We start from the raw sequence: 23,339 nt of genomic DNA on the forward strand, positions 1-23,339 counted from the left end.
GGTAAGGTTTACATCGTCAGATTTTCCCCCCCTTACCTATGCGAGACGTACTCCCGCCTCTAAAGGGGGTCCTTCGTTGACCATGAGATCTAGTCGTTCCTACTCTTAGTCCTTATGAGGATTGTCTCTTGGAACATTCAGGGTCTTGGGGGTTTTTTTCCACGTCGGCGGAAACAAATTGTAAAAACCCAGCTTCATTGTGCAGTCACAGGTGGACCTATGGATGTATTGCTCTTGCAAGAGCATTAACTAGATGCTAGCCAGTGTGGGAGATCAGGCAAGCTTCTCTTGGGTGCTTTTGGTACCAAGGGTGGTGTCTGTATCTCTGTTTCAGCTTTGATCTTGCCTTGCATCATTGAACATGGTGTCATTTTGCCTCCAAGAGCACAGTGGATCCTTCTTATGCAGGGTACTACGCGCATTGGTATTCTCACCCTCTATGCTCCTAACCATAGAGGTGAGAGGATTGCCTTTTGGAGATCTCTCACTACACTGATGCCTCTTGCCGACCATTGGATTATTGGTGGGGATTTTAACATGGTTGAGATGCCAACGGATAAAAGAGGTGGACATGAGGGCTTGGTGCGTCCTCTTGAAAGAGCGTCTTGGGAGAGGTTTATACTCTCCATTCATGGCAGAGATTGTTGGCATGAGGATGACGTTTCGAGGAGACCATCCACTCTACTTTATTCATAGTCTAACAGGAGAAGAGATGCAGGATGTATTTATGTACGGTTAGACATATTTTATGTGGATGATTGGGTGCTTGACAGAGGTGGGCATACTTTTAGTGCTACAGGCACCTCTAAATCAGATCATTGCCCAGTGGTTTTATGTATTAGAGATCCGAATTGCCATGGATCAACACCCCATGTACGCATCCCCGATCATTTATTTTCAGATGCAGAGCTATCGCGTCATATGCTTGATATTTGGAGATCTCATGATTTCTCACAGGCCTCTCAAAGCCTAGCCTCTGCTCTCTGTGATATTAGTGACTTTTATCACACATGTGCCCTATCTAAGAGGCAAGAGGCCTTGGATTTAGAAAGGGCTATTAGACATAGATTGGCTGCCTTACAGAAAGAGCACGAGAAGCATCCTCATGCTCAATGGGTTGCAGATTCTTTATGTATTGTTAGGACAAAACTTCATCACTCTCTTGAGTAGAGCGCAGAGTACCGTTTCCATTCCCAGGAATCCTTTTGGACACAGGTGGGTGGCAGATGTAACAAACATTTCTTTGCTACTCACGGCCCATCTCATGCCAGAGATAGTGTCAGACAGTTGCAGGATTCACATGGCACTCTTCACTAAGATCCTCTTATGGTTAGACAGATTGCAATTGATTTCTATCCCCAGCTTCTTAGTGCTGAGCCGCACTCTGACTTGAGACACAGGGCACAAAGGAAGGTTTGGAATGCATTGCCACATTTGATCACTGAGGAGATGTGTGCTGCTCTGGATGCCCCTTTTTCTATGCAGGAGTTCAGTCATGCTCTTCATGCCTTACCTCATGGTAAGTGTCCAGGGGAGGATGGCCTCTCCCTTGATTTTTTCATTACTTTTTGGGATGAGATTGGGGCTGAGATCACATCGGCTCTGCAGGAGATGTGGGACACAGGTTCAATGCCTTCTTCTCTCACTGAGGGGCTTATTTATCTAACTCCTAAGAGTGGGAATAAGACATTGATTGGCCAGTGGAGGCCTATCACCTTACTTGGGACTGCATATAAGATTCTTGCTAAGGCAGTGAGCATTAGATTGCAACCAATTTTGCAAGATGTCATTCATGATACTCAAAATGGATTCTTACACGGAAGGAGCATCTTTGATAACATTTTCTTGTTTTGGGAGGCCGTCAAATGGGCTAAAGCGAGCAATCAGCCCTTAGCCATTCTGCTCTTGGATTTTGAGAAGGCCTATGATAGAGTGGATTGGGACTTCCTTGAGGGTACTCTTAGCGATATGGGCTTCTCTCAGAGATGGATCAAGGGAGTTTCACGCATGTATCGTGATGCCCACAATAGAGTGCTCACTTGCAGTGATAAAGGAGAGCGGTTTTAGATTTCTCACTCAGTACGGCAGGGTTACCCTTTAGCCCCACTATTATATATCATAGTTGCAGAGGCCATGAGCATCTTTCTCCACTCCACTGCTGTTATTTCTAGATTGAGGTTGCCTCTTTGTAGTCAAGAGAAATTGATTGACTCTAAGTTAGCTGATGACACAGCCATGTTCCTGGAGGCTTCACATATATGCTTATGTTCCTTCCAGGTAGCACTAGAGGAGTTCTGTTTGACAGTAGGGATACTCATTAATTGGCACAAATCTGTTGGTTTTTGGGTTAGTGATTCACCGAGAGTTGCTTGGGGTGCAGAGCTTGGCTTTACTTGGATCAGCAGAGGATGCACTGCTAGATATTTGGGATGCCAAGTTGGGATTGATATTTCTCTTGCACAGCAGTTTGCTCTGGTACTTATGAGTATCTAGAAGAAGCTCCTCCATTGGAGCTCCAGGAGATTAGATTTAGCTTCCAGAGCTTTGGTGGCCAATCGGTATTGCTTGCCTCAGCTTGGTTTATTGCCTCTTGTTGGTGCTTCTCTCGTGGCATTGGCCAATTGCGGAGATTGATCTGTTATTTTCTCTAGTCGGGTTTGGATGGCACCTCGGACACTTGTGCCAGGGTAGCTTGGCTCATAGTTATTCAGCCCAAACGAGAGGGGGGCTTGAATATTATTGATCCGGATGTTCAGTGCAGGGCGTTGCTTTGCAAACTTGTGGTCAGAGATTTCCTACCATGGAAGGATTTTTTCTCGTCTCAGATTTTTGGAGGTACACCAAGGGTCGGGAGAGAGTGGATGCCCAGCACACGATTTTTGTTCACAGAGGCTGATATCAAGGCACCATCTTTCCCTCTTATTGTAGCCATTGTTAGAGCATGGAGAAGCATGCGATCTTTTTTGCGACAAAGGCTTCCTAGGTCTTTGGATGAGGCTGACTGACAACCTATTATGCGGAACGAGCTCATCAAGGATGAGGCTAGTCGGCCACTTGCTGAAGTATCGAGAAACTTCAAGTCCCAACTCAACAGCCTACTGTGTCAAGGTAATCAAGACTGAGAACAATTATAATGAGTAGGAACCTATCTTGGTCAATCTCTGACTACATGAAGTATCAAGAAACTTCAAGTCCCAACTCAACAACCTATTGTGTCAAGGTAATCAAGACGCAAGTGAAATCTTCCAACTTCAACACTCTTTGGATCGAGATCGATCTAGAATAACCCCACCAGTCAAATATTTTGCTACACGGTCTTGGATATCATCTAATAATCTAGATATTTGCCACGTCAGAGGCGTGGCCCATAAACCATACATGTGTCACATCAAAGGTGTGGCTAATGTACTCACCATGAACTAGGCATCCATCAATCGAGAGAGCTTTGGATAACTATCCCATCGAACATGTTATGTTCGGTATGGGTGTCAACCCAAGTTTCCCTTGAGAATTAGAACTTGAAGATGTAGTTCTAGGTGCAAATAGCCCTAGAAAGAAGTGACCTACTATACAGCCAATTCCACAGTTGTGTATTTGGCAAAGGATATGGTACAAAAGGAGAGTTATATCATGGGTGTTCTGGTTTAGACACAGTCTTGATAGGAACACTTTTCGAGAGTGTTTAGATATCTGATAGTTCTATGATTCTCATAGAGGGAAGGCAACTTTTTAATACCAAGGAATTACCCAATCTTGATAGAATAGGTAATTTTTTTGGCTACGACAATTATCTCTGTGATGTCAGATTATTTGATTCCTCGAGAGTTGGATTGAGGGATTGTTGTGTTCCTGATGACTTTGGTTCAAGTTGGTCTATCTTTAGTTCCATTGAGATAGTTGTAGGAACGGTGGCTACAGATTTAGTCAGATCCTATGGTAGAGTTATGAGCAAACATGGTGAACCAAATTATGGAGTCAGTTGTCAGATGTAGTTTGAGATTCCCTTGTTTATTTCCAAGAGTGGGAATGTCTTAGGAGGGGAAGTCTAGTCTTTCATGTCGGTAGACTAAAAGAGATGCTGGGAGCTGATTATAGCAATGTGACTCGGTTGAGGACTTGTCTTATGTTCCACATGAACTGGAAATGGTAATTGATTTAAGGGAAAGACAACTTAGAAATAAGTTGATCCCTAAGTATAACATAGTGGAAAGATAGGACAGAGGACTCCTCGACTTTTTAGACAGTTGCTAGTTTACAGCATAGGTTTTCGAGTTCTCTTTCTTAGATAGATTTTGTTTCCAAGAGTGAAAACAAGAGGGGAAATATGTTACGTACCTAGTGCTACTCCTTATGATTAGTAGCCTAATCCAACAGGCTTAGGGGAGCCCTTGGATTAGGAGAAAGCAGGCTAATACAGGCAGCTAAGGTGTAATACCACCAGGTAGGTGTGAACGTTCCAGGGTACCGTTTTGTGAACAATATGCTCATCAACACTTAAATATGGACCAACAACAATGCAACAGATAGCTGAAAAATGCACACCATTGATCAAGATAACACTAAAAAGATGGAGATTGCACAGTACACCACTGGGGCCGAATGGGCTGACCCCCACCTCAATACTGTTGTATATTGGAATATTTCATCTGTGTACAAAGTGCCAAGGGTTTTCCAGCTAGATATTCCATGCAATGCAAGTAATGAATACATTACCCAAACAAGACTGTGTCAAAGTAGAATGTCGATGTAGGACTCGTCGAAAGAGTCAAAATGACCAGACCACTAATCTCATACACTTGGATTGGAGTGAACGTGACAACTGTCATTCCGAGACCACGTGCATACAGGCACTCTCGTACTAGAGCTTGGCTCACTCCCTTGCAGAGGCGGTGGTGCAGGTCCGGGAAGCACAAGTACAGAAGGAGGTACTCATACTATGACAAGTACACGAACGGGCACTTGTAGAAGAATAGGTACTCAAGCAGGTACAAGGTACTGTAGGTAGAAGCCGGTAAATGGCTGCAGGCACCTCTTGGCAGGAGAACTATTCAGCAATGTTGCAGGTTCAGCACAGCAGGTACCGGTGCAGGTTCTGCACAGCAGGTACTGGCAAGTTCTGTAGGGCAGCCTGGTACAGCAAAGTACTCAGTCGGTACAGTAGGTACTGTCGAGTACAGCCAATGGTGCACACTAGGTATGGCCAGATTCAGCACAGCACAGTAAGTTACCGTCGGGTTCAACAGAGGGCACAGAGCAGGTACAGCAGGTACTTGTAGATGGTACGGCTGCTGGAGCAGGTACAGCAGGTACTTGCAGATGTTACGGTTGCTGGAGCAGCAGCGCACAGCAGCTACGGCAGCTATGGAGCAGTTGAATTCTGCACAGCAGGCACTGGCACGTACTGAAGGACAGCTGGGTACAGCACAGTAGGTGCAGCCGGCAGTTTTTGTTGGGATAGAGCTTATATGTGTGACAGTGTATAGCCCCTTAAAAGGCTGGTAGTGTGTATGCGTGTGTGCATGTGAACCACCTCTTAGTAGGAGGGTGGATAAGCATGCATTAAATAAGGGTCGAATGGTTTGGTGTGAGAAAGGCCTATATAGCAAGGGCTTGTACTTCATTTTAATCATTAATCAAATCCATCATTGAGTCCTGCAATCATTTCTCATGTCTTGATCTTGTCACATCTCTCTCTCACTTTCTCTCTCTCTGCTTGTCCACCATGGTGGTCTACTACCCACCATAACCTTTCCCTGCGAGCTTTAATTGCCTCTATTGGTCAAAGCAGCGCTACCGTCGGCTCTCCCTACGCCACCAGCTTGTGCGCCATAGTTGTCAAGTACGAAGGTACAAAACGAGACGAAGGTATGAAAAAACAGTACCGGTATGGGACTTTTTATTTTGGAAAAATAAGTTCGTTAGAGGTACGATTGACTTTAAAAAACACTTGAAAAATATATACTTGTACACATTTAGAGATGCAAAGTTGAGAGAAAGCCCCCATTGCCCAAACAGACTTGGCAAGGTAGAAAGCCCCCATTGCCCAAACAGCCATAAAAAACAGTAAAACAAAACAAGAAGAAAAAAAACGGGCATAAAAAAAGTCACCAAAAAAAACAGCCAATTAATTTTTTTTTTTTTAAATCACATTAGATTCGCTTGCATAGTTTCTGTCAGAATATGCAACGGAGATGAAGACAAAATCTGAGAACACAAGAGCAACTGTACTGCAGAAAAATACAGCAATAGAGAAGGAGAGAGAGAGGCGTGTAACTCTGCTATATATACACAAGAAAATCCCGAATACCTAATACAACAAGTGGGGGAGCAAGGGGCCATTTTATATAGCCCCGCATGAGCAGTCGGCTAGCATAAGGACAGCTGACAGCCTACTGATGACCCACGACCTGCACCAGCTCGAGTGGGCCAGCCCCAATGAGTGGGCCCTCACACATGTGGAGTCGGCCAGCATCTAGACCAAGTCGGCCTGCTACAGAAGACTACCTAGGGACAGCAGACTCAGTCGGCCACCATCTGGATCAGCCAGGAGCCACAGAACAACCTCCCACACCTGAGGAAAAATAGGGCAAAAACAGTGAAAAATATGGGAGTGGGGAAAATGAGAAAACACCTAAATTGGGCGGGCACACCTACAACAGAGGCCCTGGTGTAAATATACAGACCAGAGATGACTGCTAACACCCCCTCTCAGCTCCTGGATGTGGAACCAACCCCAGTGAGCTGGAGCGTTGCCGGAGCAAAGCCTGAGATAGAGACTTTGTGAAGAGGTCCACCGCACTGTCCTCCGTCGAATAGAACTCTAGCAAGATGTCATCAGCAAGGATCTTTTCACAAACAAAATGCCTCTGGATAGCCGTGGGTTCCACCAATGGAAACCCAATCCAGCCAAGCAACCTCTACAACCTCACCACCTCGCAAGCAGCACCACAAGCAGCCTGGTACTTTACCTCTGTCGATGACAAGGCAATAGATGGCTGCCTCTTACTGCTCCTGAGCCAAGTGAAAAACTGTAGCCTGATGTCAAGGTCCTCGTGTCTGGCTCTCCTCCCCAATCTCAGTCACTCCAAGGAGTCTGACTCCATCCATCAATCCCCCTCCTGTGTAAAAGTCCAAGATCCTTCGCATGCTGCAAAAACCCCAAGATATGCAATCCAGCCTCCCAAAGAGTCCTCTGCAAACATGAGCTCAACAGCCTCATTAGAAAGCTCCCGTCCAATCTGGTATCCAGCAACCAGATCAATGAACTATTCTGCTTCCGAGTCAAGGAGGCATCATACTGCTCACAAGGATCAACACCTATTACGGTGGGATGCCAAGTCTTGGAAACCTGCTGAAGACCACTCAAGGCCTTCGTAAAGCTGTAAACCACCCCCTCTGAGTCCAGGTACACAAAGCCTGGAGAATGTGCAACATCCACCTCCTTCTGCAAGTAATTAACTGCCACCTACCTGGCTTTCCAATAGGTCCCCGTGGAAAGAGCTTCCTCAACTACAGGAATTTATGTGTCCCGAATGCTATGAGACATCAGAGCATAGGTTACGTGTAAAGTTTCCTCTGACTGACGAACACAAGAACTACCAACATCTGTACTGGAAAGTTTCTGCCAACTGCTGCCATCAACTGGCAAGCCATCCACCATCTGGTCCGGGAAAGCCTGCACCTACAGCGTATCCACACTTAAGTGGCCATTACCAAACTGCCACTCATCACAAAACTGAGGACCTGGGAGAGAGAGTGCTGAAAGTTTGTAAACTCCATTCTCCACTCCGCCTTTCCAAACTACCTAGCCTGTTGCCTTGTCCCAGAGAGTAACAAAATGCTCATCAAACTCCCCGTACGCCAGTCTTGCAAACCTGATGCACTGACAACAGATAAAAACCAAGTGATGGAACATACAACACCTGGGAGGAATGCTTCCCCCCTCTGCCATTGAGAAGTATCTCCAACCTGCCCTCATTGTGAACTGGGATAGTGGATGTATCCCTTGTAAGAATGTGACCAAAATACCTACAGAGATCCTGTAAATCTGAACGGGGAGGAGTCATGTGCCTGGAAGCACCATTGTCTAGAATCCACTCCCAAGTATCCGTAGCGGAGAGTACTCCAACCTCCTCCCTGTCTGAAGAAAATGAAACATCGATGTCCATCACCTCCAGGTGCACAAAAGTTGGAGTCTTCACGGTTGCTGTTGAAGATTCTGCACCCTTCTCGGTGCTCCGCTTGGGACACTGCGTCCAATAGTAGCCTTTCTCGCCACAATCATTACAGGTCCTCTCTGCCTTGAGTTTCTCACGATCTGAGTCGGACATCTTCTCAGAAGACTTCTTCGATGAAGCCTTCCCTTTGCCCTTGTTGTTACGGCCTTTCGACCATTGGCCAGTTAAGGCCTCCGAACCTCCACCCTGTGGAGGGTTTTCCTCCTAGTCCAAGACCATTTGCACAAGCTCCTCCTATGTGATGGTGCTAAGCCTGCCACTGGTAATCAAAGAAGAGTAGAAAGCTGAGTACTGAGAGGGCAAATGCGACAGCAACGTGATGGCCATATCCTCCGATGATATCTCCTTCCCAGCCTGAAGAACTTCCTGCTGAACAGCCTGCAGCTTGTTAATGTGCTCCCGCATCGTCGATGACTTTGCAGGATTCATAACCCGCATCCGTACTTCCAAGGAAATCCTCTTCATGGGCGATACCCTGTTATAGAGAGAAGCCAAATGCTGTCATATACCTATGGCCAGCGTCATATGCTTGATATGATTGATTACCTACGGTCTGCAGTTGAGGAAAATGAAAGAACGGACCCTGGCATTGACACGATCCCATAACTGTGCCTATGCCTCGCATTCCTTCCGAATCGAGGGTAACTCCCCTTCCTCTACCTCTGGCCGTGGAACCCCAACAACAATGAAATCAGCAAGGTCATAAGACTCCAAAACAGATTCCATCATTACCTTCCATATGCAATAGTTGTTCCCGTCCAACTGAGGGTCCACTGGGAACGTGGGGAGTGTCAGGATCTTCACATGCCTCTCAGCCAGCTCAAGTAAATCTGCCATTGCAGGGGTGTAACTGAAAAGGGTGGGTGGGTGGGAAAAAGAAGAACATAAACCTGCAAGTGGCTGTCCAGCAAATCAGCCCGCCTTCCTCTTGCTTCTCCTCTTCTAGCAGTCCACCAATCAGCAACAAAACAGCCCCCCTCTTGCTCACACAGTTTCCAAGATCTATCAAGAGCCTAGAGCTCTGATACCATGTCAGAATATGCAGCGGAGATGAAGACAAAATCTGAGAACACAAGAGCAAGTGCACTGCAGAAAAATACAGCAATAGAGAAGGAGAGAGAGAGGCGTGTAACTGCTATATATACACAAGAAAATCCCGAATACCGAATACAACAAGTGGGGGAGCAAGGGGCCATTTTATATGGCCCCACATGAGCAGTCGGCCAGCAGTAAGGACAGCCGTTAGCCTACTGATGACCCACGACCTGCACCAGCTCTAGTCGGCCAGCCCCAGTGAGTCGGCCCTCACACGTGTGGAGTCAGCCAGCATCTGGACCAAGCCGGCCTGCCTACAGAAGACTACCTAGGGGCAGCAGACTCAGTCGGCCACCATCTGGATTAGCCAGGAGCCACAGAACAGCCTCCCACACCTGAGGAAAACTAGGTGAAAAATATGGAGAGTGGGGAAAAATGAGAAAACACCTAAATCGGGCGGGCAGCGGGACTAGTTTCGCATACAACTATGCTGTGCGCCCTCTACAGCTCTACTACCCGGCATGGTTACTTTTGCGGTGCTAGTAGCCAGCGACCTCCTAGCTAGTCTACCTCTGGTTTGCTGACTTGCCTTCCCAACTGCATCGCTGTGCAGCTCACTTATTCCCAGCTCTGTTGGCCTCTAAGGCATAAGCGACTTCATTGTCATTGGACCAACAGCCACTGTACGTGCTACCATGTCATCAGCAACTCCATGTTTGTGTCAGCAGAGCAAAACAAAAAATTTAGGGCTTTTCTAGAAATCAGAGAATTTTGCTCAAATTGCAACTCTTGCAACAACATAAATTTGGGGTTCTTATCAAAAATCTACTCAATATCATGGCCCTATCAGTACCAGCAATGGACCTTTTCTCTAGCACTAGGTTCCCTATGTGGCAGGCCAAGATGCAACTACTGTGGAGGACTGTGATTTTTGGCGATGATCAAGATCCTAAAACAACGAGCGAAACAAATACAGTGGAATCATCGAAATGAAAGATCTATTGCATTGATCGGCCTCAGCCTTGTAGACATGCTCATTCATCACATAGACTTCTATAACAAGGGTCTGTACTTCATTGTAATCATCAATCAAATCCATCATTGAGTCGTGCAATTGTTTCTCATGTCTTGAGCTTGTCACATCTCTCTCCTCACTCTCTCTCTTTGCCCGTCATCTCCACCACGGTGGTCTACTACCCACATAACCTTTCCCTGTGAGCTTCAGTTTTCTTTCTAGTAGTGGAGGAAGTCGACTTGCATACGGAGAGCTAGCTAGAGAGAGATGCGCCGATTTAATAATTGAGAGGAAAGATAGAGTCGTGTCATGGAAGAGGAGTTTTCTTGGGGTCCATTCTTCTTGTGCCATGTGTCCTAACCTTTCCTTGTGAGCTTCATTTTTCTTTCTAGTAGTGGAGGAAGTCGACTTGCATAGGGAGAGCTAGCTAGAGAGAGATGCGCCGATTTAATAATTGAGAGGAAAGATAGAGTCGTGTTGTTGTGGAAGAGGTTGGTGGAGAGGAGTTTTCCTGGGGTCCATTCTTCTTGTGCCATGTGGCATAGCGCACCAAGTTTAATGGTGGACAGCTCCATTAAGTGCCTAGACATTAAACTAGGCACAAGGTGGCTTTGAAATGGCCAAATGAATGGGAGAGAGAATTAGGGTTAGAGATTCATGTGGGAGACATACACAGAGAGAACAAGAGAGAGAGAGAGAAAGAGAGTTGTGGGGATAAGTCAACTCATCAAGATGAGTGTGTGACTCCCCTATCACACATGTATATTGCACTAGTACACATAGTGCACTTAGTACATTAAAAGCACTAAGTGTACTATGTACTATAACTTATGGGCTTGTACACACTATAAGGGTGGGCATAATGCCTTTATCCCAACAACCTCCCACTTAAAGGCAAAGTGCCCTTAAATGAAGGAAAAGAAAAAAAATCAGCATGTACATGATAATATACAAGGCCATATCAAGGCTGAAACTGGCCTCATCCAATGCCCATCAAGTGTCTGCAATGAGCAAACCGCTCCGGAGGCAAACTTTTTGTCAACAGATCAGCCGGGTTGTCATCCGTATGAATCTTAACAAGCTGAATTTGCTTGTTCTCTATCACCTCTCTGATGAAGTGATACTTCACATCCACATGCTTCGTCTTTGCATGAAAGACAGGGTTCTTTGCCAACTGGATGGCACTCTGACTGTCACAATGCAACAATGGAATATCCCCTGTATAACCCAAATCAACCACTAACCGAGATAGCCATAATGCCTCCTTGCAAGCCTCTGTGGCTGCAATATACTCGGCCTCTGTAGTAGATAAGGCTGTGCACTTCTGCATCCTGGATATCCATGACAGAGCACCTCCTGTGAATGTAAACACATAACTGGTAGTAGACTTCCGGTTATCTGGATGACCGGCATAATCCGAATCCGTGTAACCATGCACTAATGCATCCTGTTGGCCAAAACATATGCACATATCCTGTGTGCCCTTCAGGTATCTCATGACACCTTTCACTGCTTCCCAATGCTTCTTGCCAGGTTTAGCCATGTATCTAGAAACTACTCCCACTGCAAATGCAATGTCCGGCCTAGTAGCAACCATGGCATACATGAGACTGCCACAAGCTGAAGCATACGGAACCTTGGCCATATCAGCCCTGTCTCTATCCGACTGTGGGCTGTCCATAGCACTGAGTTTCACATATGGAGGCAAAGGAGTACTAGTCTTCTTCCCCCCGTCCATATTGAACCTCTGCAAAACTTTGCCAATGTATTCCTTCTGAGACAAATACAACACATGCTCGAAGTATCCGCATACCCAAAATGTGATTTGCATCACCCAAATCCTTCATATCAAAGGTCTGATGCAGCCTCTTCTTCAAGGCATCCATCTCTTTACGAGATTTCCCGGCAATCAACATATCATCAACATACAAGATGAGGATCAATAGACTGCCATCCAAAGCTTTCTTGGTGTATAAGCAGTGATCTATGTCACTTCTCCTGAATTTCTGGGATTTCATGAATGTATCAAATTTATGATACCATTCCCTTGGTGCCTGTTTGAGCCCATAAAGACTCTTTTTCAGCTTGCATACAAGCTTCTCCTTTCCACTTACTGCATAACCCTCTGGCTGTTGCATATATATCTCCTCATGGAGATCACCGTGAAGAAAAGCAGTCTTAACATCCATCTGAATCAAGTCCAGATCATCAAGCGCAACCAAAGCTAACACAGCTCTAAGTGTGGTCATTTTGACCACTGGAGAGAAGATCTCATCAAAGTCCACACCATATTCCTGCTTGAAGCCCTTAGCCACTAACCTGGCTTTGTATCTTGGCTTTGCATCTGGTGCAACTTTGAGCCTGTAAACCCACTTGCATGGCAAAACTTTCTTGCCTGCAGGCAAATGCACCAACTTCCATGTTCCATTTTTGTGTAGAGAATCCATCTCTGACTTCATGGCACGCTCCCAAAGAGCCTTGTCTGCCCTCTGTAAAGCCTCCTAATAACATGAGGGCTCCCCACAGTCGGTAAGCATCAAGTAGTCAACCCCTGGAACAAACCTGTCAGGGGCTCTGGAGGGTCTAGTGGACCTCCGTACCCAATGACCATCATTTGCAGGGATATCTTCTGCCATCTCTGGCTGTCCATTTGGACCATTTTCAGCACCATTTAAGGGCTGGTTTTCCTGCTGTAATGGCTGATTTACAGCCCTTGGTTGTTGTCCATGATGTCCATCATCATCAAAGATGACTCTGCTAGGCTCCTGTTGCCTTGCAAGCTCCTTATACATGCATGTTTCATCAAAAATGACATCATTGTTGCGTATAATCTTTCTATTCACGGGATCCCAAAGTCTATACCCCATTTCACCTCTGTCACCATATCCTAGGAATATGCATTTGTGAGACTTAGGATCAAGTTTGGTGCGCATTTCCCTGCGTATGTGCACGTACGCAACGCAACCAAACACTTTCAAGTGCTTGTATGACGGAGGCTTCCCTGTCCATACTTCCTCTGGCACTTTCCACCAAGCCTCGTGTTAGGTGACCTCTTAATAAGATGAACGGCTGTCATAACAGCTTCAGCCCAAAAACCATGAGGTGACGCAGCATGTGACAACATAGAACGAACCTTCTCCTGAATGGTCCTGTTCATCCTCTCTGCTGTCCCGTTTTGTGGAGGATCATAAGGAGTAGAGAGCTCCCTCTTGATGCCTTTAGCATCACAAAAGTCCTGAAATTGTTTGGACATATACTCTCCACCATTGTCGGAACGCAAAGCCTTCAGTGTTTTGCCAGTTTGATTCTCAACAAGAGCAACAAACTTCTGAAACACTGAGAATGTATCACTCTTCAAACGAAGAGGATAGACCCACACCTTGCGTGTGGCATCATCAATAAAAGACACACAGTATTTTGCCCCTCCCAAAGAAAGCTGAGGCATCTCACATACATCTGTATGCACAAGCTCTAACTGAGCATCTTTCTGTCCAAGAGCTTTCTTGTGGGGGCACTGTAGTTGCCTACCATATATACAATGCTCACAAAACTGAAAACTTGAACACTTTAGAGAAGGCAAGTAACCCAAACGAGACAATTGCTCCATTCCTTTGACACTCATGTGTCCCAACCGGCTATGCCACATAGAAATTTCCGGCAGCTCGGTTGCATTTACATTAGCATGGTGACAAACACCTGCATGCATGAAATAAAGAGTGTCCACCTTAGAGCCTCTGGCAACAACCAGTGAGCCCTTACTAATCTTCCACTTTCCACGACCAAATGTGGTAACATAATCAGCATCATCAAGCTGTCCAGTAGAAAGCAGGTTCTTCTTGATCTCAGGCACATGTCTAACATCATGGAGCATAAGCTGTGAGCCATCTGAAAACACAAGCCTCACATCACCTCTGCCAAGAATCTTGCATGCATGGTTATCACCCAAATAAACCACTCCTTCATTGCCAGCAGTATACCTGACAAACAAGTCTCTGCAACCTGTGACATGAAAGGAGGCACCTGAATCAATGATCCATGAGTGCATACCATGACCATCTCCTGTAAGAAGTGAATGGGCATCAAGTGAAGACGTGAATAGGACCTCATCCTCACTGTCACCTGCATGTGACACATTGATTTCTTCAATCTTGACTCCACTTTTGCCCTTTTGCTTTGCATCTTTGGCTTCATCTTTGTCTTTGTCTTTGCCTTTTCCCTTTTCCTTTTGATCATTTTTCCATTTGTAGCATTGCTTTTTAATGTGTCCCTTCTTGCCACAATAATGGCATTCCAAGTCCTTTTTGGAACGAGACTTGCTCCTTCCCCGTTCTTGGCTTTTACCCCTTTGCTGGGATCTCCCACGTGCATTCATTGCATTGGACTTTCCAACAGAGTTGTTTTTCCTATTCATCTCTTCTTGAAGAAGAGCGCCCTCAACATCTGCATATGACAGCATAGCATTCGAATTGCTAGTGGCTGTCCTGAATGTGTCCCAACTCTTTGGCAAAGTGCATAAGAGAAAAGTGGCTTTGAACTCATCGTCCATTGCCAACTTTTGATTTATAACTTGGCTGACAATACCATTAAACTCATTTAGATGGGCTGTCATAGACGCCCCTTCCTTCATCTGAAGACCTATGAGTTTCTTCAACCAATACACTTTGCTTGAGGCACTTTGTTGGGCATACAAGTCCTGCAATCTCTGCCACATTCCCCAAGCTGTCTTCTCTTCACGAATGCTGAAAAGTAAAGAGTCTGACACAGACAATATGATAGTAGATCTTGCCAGCTCATCCATATCTTCCCACTCTTCAGCAGTAAGAGAAGCGGGCATTACACCCCTTTCTTTGATAGGCTTGTGCTGCTTCTTCTGGAGCAACACATTATAGCACTGGGTTTGCCAAATATCATAGTTATGTGAGCCTTCAAGCTTCTTGATGTGAAGCAATGAAGAGCTCTCACCTGTGGTTGCCATAGCAATATGCAACCTGTCAATGCCTGACTCCCTGCTGCAAAATGTGCAAACACTGCACCAAAAGCACACAAAGTGCTCACAGTTATTCTCCCAAACTTTATCTCCCATTGCGGAAGCACAAATGCAACTTTTCTCCCACTGTATGTGATGAAATCACCAAAATCTGGTTGCTGCAGATTTAGGACAGCACCTTAAATGTGCTCTGTTGCCCTTCCAAAGTACTGTACAACAATACCAAGTGCTCACCTGTGATGTACCAGACCTGTACCAGCAAGTACAGCAGCTGAAATTGAACCTTTTCCTCACTCAAATCAGTGTACAGCCATGCCAAAACTTACACAAAGCTGTGCCAAATCTGGACCAGCAGGTACAGTAGCAATAAATGCTCTCCTGGCTGTCCAAATGAGTGAAAATCAGACTTTTACAGTCCCGAACACTGCATATAACAGTCCCGAACAGAAATTGGGCAAAAGCCCCTTGACTGCAAGCTGATTTCTGAGGATTCAAGGCATAAAAGTCTTGCCTGCTGCTTTGCCAAGCTCAACAAGCATAAAATCTTGAAAAGCCCCTTGATTTAAGATCAATTGCTGATCATACATGGTACATTGACGCACATGAAAGCATCCAGAGTCTTCACGATGCTTCCCCCTGGCCACATATACATCCAATACATGAAAGCCCCTTGATTTACAGGCACATTGAGTGCTTGTCAAGCATCAACACATTGCCCAAAGCATCAAATGTGATTGCCTGCATGCAAATCAACTTAATCGGCACAAAAGCCCCTTGATTTGCACTGCAATTTGCTGCAATTTTGCCCGAATGTGCGATTTCTCACATCATACAGCATGTATGAATGCTTAATTGCACAATTACATCAAAAGCCCCAAATTTCGACAACCAATTTCCTGCAAATTGATCCTGATTGTGACCAATGTCACCCAATTTTGCCAATTTTGCTCAAAAATTGAGCAATTTGGCACCTGTACCTGCTCAATTGATAATTGTACCTGCTCAATTGCAAATCCCAAAAAGAAATTGAAGCATGTACCTAAGATAATTTTCTGAATTTTTTTTTTTTGTTGCAGGAAAAGGGGGGTTTGTTGATGCTGCTGCAGAAAGAGTGCTGCACGATGATGCTGCTGCTGCTCGTGTACATGTGCTTCATACAAGCGCAATTTTGCAGCTCACACTATCCTGTACTATATGGCCTTCTGTCAGCGCTACAGCCTCCTTGTATTCAGCGCTTCAGTCTCCTTGTTACGCTACACAAAGGAGGATCGCTTTTAAGAAAAAAAAAACGATGCACAGCTTGTAGCGAATCTGCCCACATAATCTCTACATTGCCTTCGCCGCCTCCGCCTGGTGTGAAAAAGGAGCAGCTCCGTCGGGTGATTAGCCACCCGCAAGCACTGGCCCAGTGCGAGCAGACCCTGACCAGAATAGGACTGGCGAGCAAAGGAAGGCCAGTCGTGTTGCTCACCGCACCAACGAAACTCCTCAGCAGGGACAGACACACACGCCTTGGAGAAGGCGGCCTGGAGGGAGCGCTTCGCCCTCTTCTACAAGTTCGCCAGCATCGCCGATGGGCAGAGACAAACCCCTGAAGCGTTGGTCGGCGGACGCCGATGTTGAAGAATTTATCCGCCCCTCACCTTCTTCTCCTCTACGACAAACATCACTGCACCAATGGGAGGTCTGAGGACAGCTGCTGTTGCTGGATTCCCAAATACAAAGACTGGCTGCCCGTAAAAGCCATCAATGCAGGATACCCTAATCGAGCAGAGAAAACCTGAAAACCTGTGTGTGTGTATCACCGCAGAGATGAATAGCAACGCCTTCAATAAGTGCGGCTGGCTATGGCTCTGATACCAGTTGAATGGGAGAGAGAATTAGGGTTAGAGATTCATGTGGGAGACATACACAGAGAGAACAAGAGAGAGAGAGAGAGAGAAAGAGAGTTGTGGGGATAAGTCAACTCATCAAGATGAGTGTGTGACTCCCCTATCACACATGTATATTGCACTAGTACACATAGTGCACTTAGTACATTAAAAGTACTAAGTGTACTATGTACTATAACTTATGGGCTTGTACACACTATAAGGGTGGGCATAATGCCTTTACCCCAACACCAAATGGGTGTCCAAGGTTTAGGTTGTCCACACATGGCCTTAGGGGCCGGGGCACAACCCAATGGGCGGTCCAAACTTTAATGAAGTATGAATGCCCAAAGGTTATAAAACCTTTGCCCACTAATTAAGGGGTAAACAAGATACTTAGTCACACGAAATCCCTTTCAAGCAAGTGGAGATGTGTGCACATTGTTGAAATGTGCAATGTAAAATGTGTGAGAATGAATCTTGTGCTTGAGTATGTGAATGCACCCTAGAGGTGCTAGATATTATCTTGAGTGTGTGGATGGATAAGAATGCCACATAGGTGAACACATGTATCGATATTTGGGCTTGAGGCTTCCATGATTTTGACGATGGCGGTGACTCCATTTGCACTTCATTCAAACTTAATAATAGCAGCTTCAAATCTCTCAAATCAGCAACATCATAATCTCTCTCCAAATGTAGTACTAATGATAATGTGTGCTTAAATTTTTTTCATAATAAAATGAAAATAATACTTAATCAAATAACCTCATAAACAAGAAAACTATACATAGATATGCACATGATCAAGAGCCCATCCTAGCTATGATACCATGTTGAGAATCCTAATATGGGATTGATCATGGTGATTAGCATAGATTAAGCAGAAAGATTAAGATGGGTTAAACCACACCAAGAAAGCCATTGCTAGAGAGAGAGAGAGAGAGAGAGAGAGAGAGAGAGAGTAGCACACTCAACACAAGATCTCTATTGCATATGCTTGTATGAACCATACAAATGAGAGGCTTCTAATATAGATAGCCTCAAGCCCAAATATCCATACATGTGTCCACCTATGTGGCACTCTTATCCATCCACACACTGAAGATAATATCTAGCATCTCTAGGGTGCGTTCACATACTCAAGCCCAAGATTCACTCCCACACATTTTACATTGCACATTTCAACACCCCTTCTCAATGTAAACTTGGGTGTGTGCATGCCAAGCAATTTGATCAACTCACCTCTCATCCCAATCAATTTGGCATTGCCAATCTCAACACACATGCATTATGCAATGATATATCTCCCGTTCTTGGAACCTCTAAATAGTAGGTCCTCTCGAGCACGGAACTGGCTCAATGGGAAGCCTAAAAGTGGGATCCCTGATAGTGGGTTTCACCTCCTAGCCACACACTACGGGGGACACGAGGCCTAGCCTTCCGTAAGTGTCTGCAAGAAAGAGGCCCACTCATCACATGGAGTAGACAACAAGGGTGTAGGTCACCAATATTAGATCTCATATGGGAGAAGCTCACCATGAAAGCTTGAACATGAGCACCAAGACGACATAGATGTTTGTAGAGTGATTATGATCAAAAGGGTACAATGGCCCATGAGCCCTATGTGTAATATAGCCCAAGGTCCCCAAAAGTACACATGTAAATGACCCTAAGTCCAAGTGCCTAGGCCCCATCCCCCATGTGCATGTGCAACCAAATCTACTTCATTACAAACCATCCCCTCCTCCAATGATTTCGTCCTCGAAATCAAAGGGTGGTCGTGTATCTTCTTCACAAGCCATGGGTGGAGAAAAGCAATGTGTTAAGTTCTATGGTAGAGCCACTACTAGTGAAGGCAAGATAAGGTCGATCAATGTATGTGAATTCTTGGTACCATCTCTTGGTTTACGTCTTACTTTGAGTGGGTATGGAAGAGCTACTATATACTCTATTTTAAAAGAGGATGACTTTACTAAGAACAAACGAGGACTTCTATTCACTATCACATTTGTTCATTGCATAGAGTATGACTATGTGGTTCTTTATGCACACATTGTGGGTTGCTGTAATTTGTGGACAACGAGTAAATGAGGAGATTTCGATGCCGGTTCTTTCTCGACAAGTCATTACCAATGTGTTCGTGTGGTCACAAGTTGAAAATGGAAATGCTTGGATTACTTTCATAAGTGCTTTGATTGATACATTTTCAGTTTATGATATGATGCCACGAGATGATGAAGACGTGATCATTGAGGATGTTTTAGATGTGCATGCAATTGTTGTTGATATAAGGAATGATAAATCATGTGATGATGTACATGCCTATAAGGATGCATTTGACATAGGCCCTGCACATGAGGATGAGGATTACACACATGGTGGAGACACATGCAATGTTAGTCATGGTGACATTAGGCATTTTGATGATGATGCTCATGTTGGTATTGATGACTCATCTACCATCATTCTTAGTGATGAGGAGAGCATCTATGTTGATGTGGATGATGATAGTGTGCATACATATGATACGTATGATGAGAATGAGTTCTATGATGCTAGCGAGCATATGGAGGATATCATCGATGTGGTTGACATTGATGATATGGATGACATCGATGATGAGGCTACTCATGCATTTAGTAGTGAGCAGCTATTGGGTATCTCATGGAGGATCTATGGAAACCCAATCTATTGACCCTTTCTTGAGAGATAAGTGGAGAGTCTATGATTGTGAGCTCTACAAGAGTCATGCGGACAGTGATGAGGATTATGCCTTGGTACATATGGATCATGTTTAGATAGTCACTTGTGATGTGGATCATGCCTATGGACCTACGCATGGTGATGGATGCAGTGAGGACATGGATTCACATTTGATGGAGCATGCTATGGAGTATGAGGCATTCTCCTTTTATGCTCATGGATGCCTATGCATTGACACAGACATAGTCTATTAGGCATTCACTTTTGGACATGATATATTCACGTATAATCCGAGTGGGTGATTCTATACGGACTATCATGTACCCACAGGGTCCTATGTATGGGTGCATTATCCTTTTGATCCAAGGGGACATTGGATGCATCTCATCGATGGATGGATGTGCTGCATTACATCGTCCATTTGATCCAGGAGGAGGCAGGATCGATACGGTCGTGGATCATGCATTGCTTGGATTTCCATTTGATCCAGGCATCATTATCATTAGCCTCACCGTCGACGACACCCTCCTATCCTTTCCGTTCGATCCGGGTGAGCATCGTGGACATGTTTTTAATTGCGGATACACCTAGATCATGAGTGCATTTTTGGCTTTTGTTGAATGGAATATGAACATCACTCCTTGGGAATCTTGAGCCTTCATTCCTTGGATTTAGAAATACATGACCCTTGCCTTTGGCTTCATTGGGTGTGTATGGAAACATTGGGTTGCGCATAGCACCATAAGTAGAATGAAAACTGGGTGATGATTCTCTTTGTCTTTAACATGAGCTTGTCGAACATTGTGAGATGATCCACTCTTATCTTCATCCATGCTCTTTATGTTATCACAAATACTCCTAAGCTCTTGTATCATGCTTTCCACAAATGGTTGCATCACGGTTCCCATCATGCCTATCATCATCATCATCATTTGTGACATGTCATTTGTCATAACGGGCATCGCTTGTATATTTGCTCCTCCAAACTGATTTGATGCATTGGCCACACTTGCAAAATTTGGCCCAATTTGCACATGATTTGTTGCATGTATCATATTTGCATTATTGTTGTTACCTTTATAATTATAATTCATATCCTCTTCACCAATCACCTCTACATACATGATCCTCATTCACCATTTCCCTGTCTTCCCTTATCTCTTGAAGTCCCATCGCTTGGTTAGATGGATGTCCCTTTAGCATAATGACTAAAAATGGAAAATGGCTAGTAGAAGGCTTAAATGGTGTCAAAAAATGATGATCTAGGGCTCTATGGATAGATATTGCGTAGTATCCAAATATACAAGAACAGATATTTTTTGGATAGCCATAATATTCTCTGTTTTAGGGTTTATACAACCCTGCTGAAAATAGAAATTAGGCTATAGATTCCTCAAAACTCACCGGATTTAAATAAAATTTGGTGTGTGAGCTTGTGATAATGAGTACTAACTATGCCTAAGAAGTCAAAGTGCAGATATACTCTGTTTTGACTTTTTGGTCAAAGTCAACCATCTAGGTTTGACCATCCAAACGACATCGGATTCGGGTGTACTATGGATTGTTGGAAAGCCCTAATGATGTGCATCCATCTTATGATGTCATTTGTCCCAAATAATTTGTTGTTTCTAACTGGATCGAAGTTTGACCTCCGATTAAAAATGGCAAGTTGGGGATCCAAATGGTGTCAAAACGGAGAGGTTGAAGGCTTGTTGGAAAGGTCAAGTGCTCTTTTGGTACCCATTTGCCTTCCGCATGTTCCACATGTTCTATCCTTGCTTCCAAGCAACTTTGGCATCCAAAAGCACCTTACGTGTGTCTACAAATGCCCTCAATCCAATCCATGCATGTAATTTTTGAAAATTTTTGACATGGTCTCCTTTGTATTAGGAGCCAAATGTCAAGGTTTCCAATGAACTTAATCCAACAATCAATGCTTCCTTGGCATTTGGCATAGAATCAAAAGCATATCCTCATTGCATCATACATTGACCAATGGCATATTGCATGTAACCTTTGTGCCGATAAAGCAATGTAATCTTTGTACTGATAAAGATTGAGTGTTGATGGAGAGCTTTGCTTGTTAATCTCCTAGCCAAGCCTTCCCACCTCCTTAGTGAATATTGTCAAGCCAAGGGTTGGGACCAAGTCTTCACCGCCAATACCTAATCCTCCACCTTACCACTTTTCCAAGACACTCACGGTAGGGAGGATTCACGAAGATCATCTCCAACCGATTGCCAAGGTATCCTCACACACATTCAAGATTCTAGGAAGAGAAATGTGAATACAATGTGTGTGTGGGATTTGTGTAGGATGCTTGAAAAGATTAGTAACTTCACTTACAAGGTTGTTTTCATGAACTCATGTCAATATCATAACCATTTACATTTCTTACCATGCACTCATGCTCTTCTCATCTTCAATATCATAACCATTTACATTTCTTACCATGCACTCATGCTCTTCTCATCTTCAAGGCATAGTTCCATAGCTTTCAAATGAACTCAACACATCAAGTGTCCATAGTATGCCCTTACCATGGCATGGGATAAGCATAGGCAGTCCAACAAAGCATCACTTAAGCATAGGTTGCATCAACGCATGTGTATAATGAAGACTCTCTCAAAAACCCTTGTTTGGATATACCAATTGACTCAATCTTGCTTGATATATGTGAATCATGCAAGAGAATCTCTAATCAAGACATTAACCATTAATGTCATTATGCATCAAGTTTCTCAATCTTGCTAGATATGGTGTAAATTCATGTAAAAGAGTCTCAAATGAGACATGCTTTACCTTAATGATAAATCCCCAAACTTATCCATCAAGAAACATCAAGACATAGTCCATAAGCTCTAATGTCCATAGTATGCCCTTACCATGGCATAAGATAAGCATAGGCAATCCAACATAGCATCACTTAAGCATAGATTGCATCAAAGCATGTGTATGATGAAGACTCTCTCAAAAACCCTTGATTGGATATACCAATTGACTCAATCTTGCTTGATATGTGTAAATCATGCAAGAGAATCTCTAATCAAGACATCAATTATCTCAATCTTGCTACATATGGTGTGAATTCATGCAAAAGAGTCTCAAATGAGACATGCTTTACCCTAATGATAAATCCCCAAACTTATCATGGAGAAACATCAAGACATAGCCCATAAGCCTTAAGAAGACTCACCGTTTGTTTCAAGCTTTGCAAAATCAAGTGTATGAAGCCTTTAAGAATCCATTTGAAACCTTGATTAAGAGCAATGGCAAATGATTTACCACAAATAGTAGCTCCAAGGTTGCAGAAAAAGCGCAGCTGAATCTGCTTAAATCGCCCAACTACTCTTCCCCAAGATCAAGCTTAAAGGGGATCTAGTGCTTGCTTAAGCTTTAGGTCATACCTTGGCTCAACTAAAATAGCACGAATCGCGCCATTAGCAGACTGAATTGTGCGCAGAAAACACCTTCGATTAAAGCTTGAG

The 23,339-nt window shown here is 44.3% G+C and overlaps 1 protein-coding gene across 3 annotated transcripts in view; it reads left to right on the forward strand.

Moving 5' to 3' along the window:
* LOC147623318 (aromatic aminotransferase ISS1-like) overlaps window positions 1–23,339 on the forward strand; it is a 70,369-nt gene that overhangs the window by 43,242 nt on the left and 3,788 nt on the right. The window lies entirely within an intron of this gene.

The sequence above is a fragment of the Cibotium barometz genome, chromosome 27 (assembly GCF_041138505.1).
Source record: "Cibotium barometz isolate CiBa-2024 chromosome 27, ASM4113850v1, whole genome shotgun sequence".
In the NCBI taxonomy this organism is placed as follows: Eukaryota; Viridiplantae; Streptophyta; class Polypodiopsida; order Cyatheales; family Cibotiaceae; genus Cibotium; species Cibotium barometz.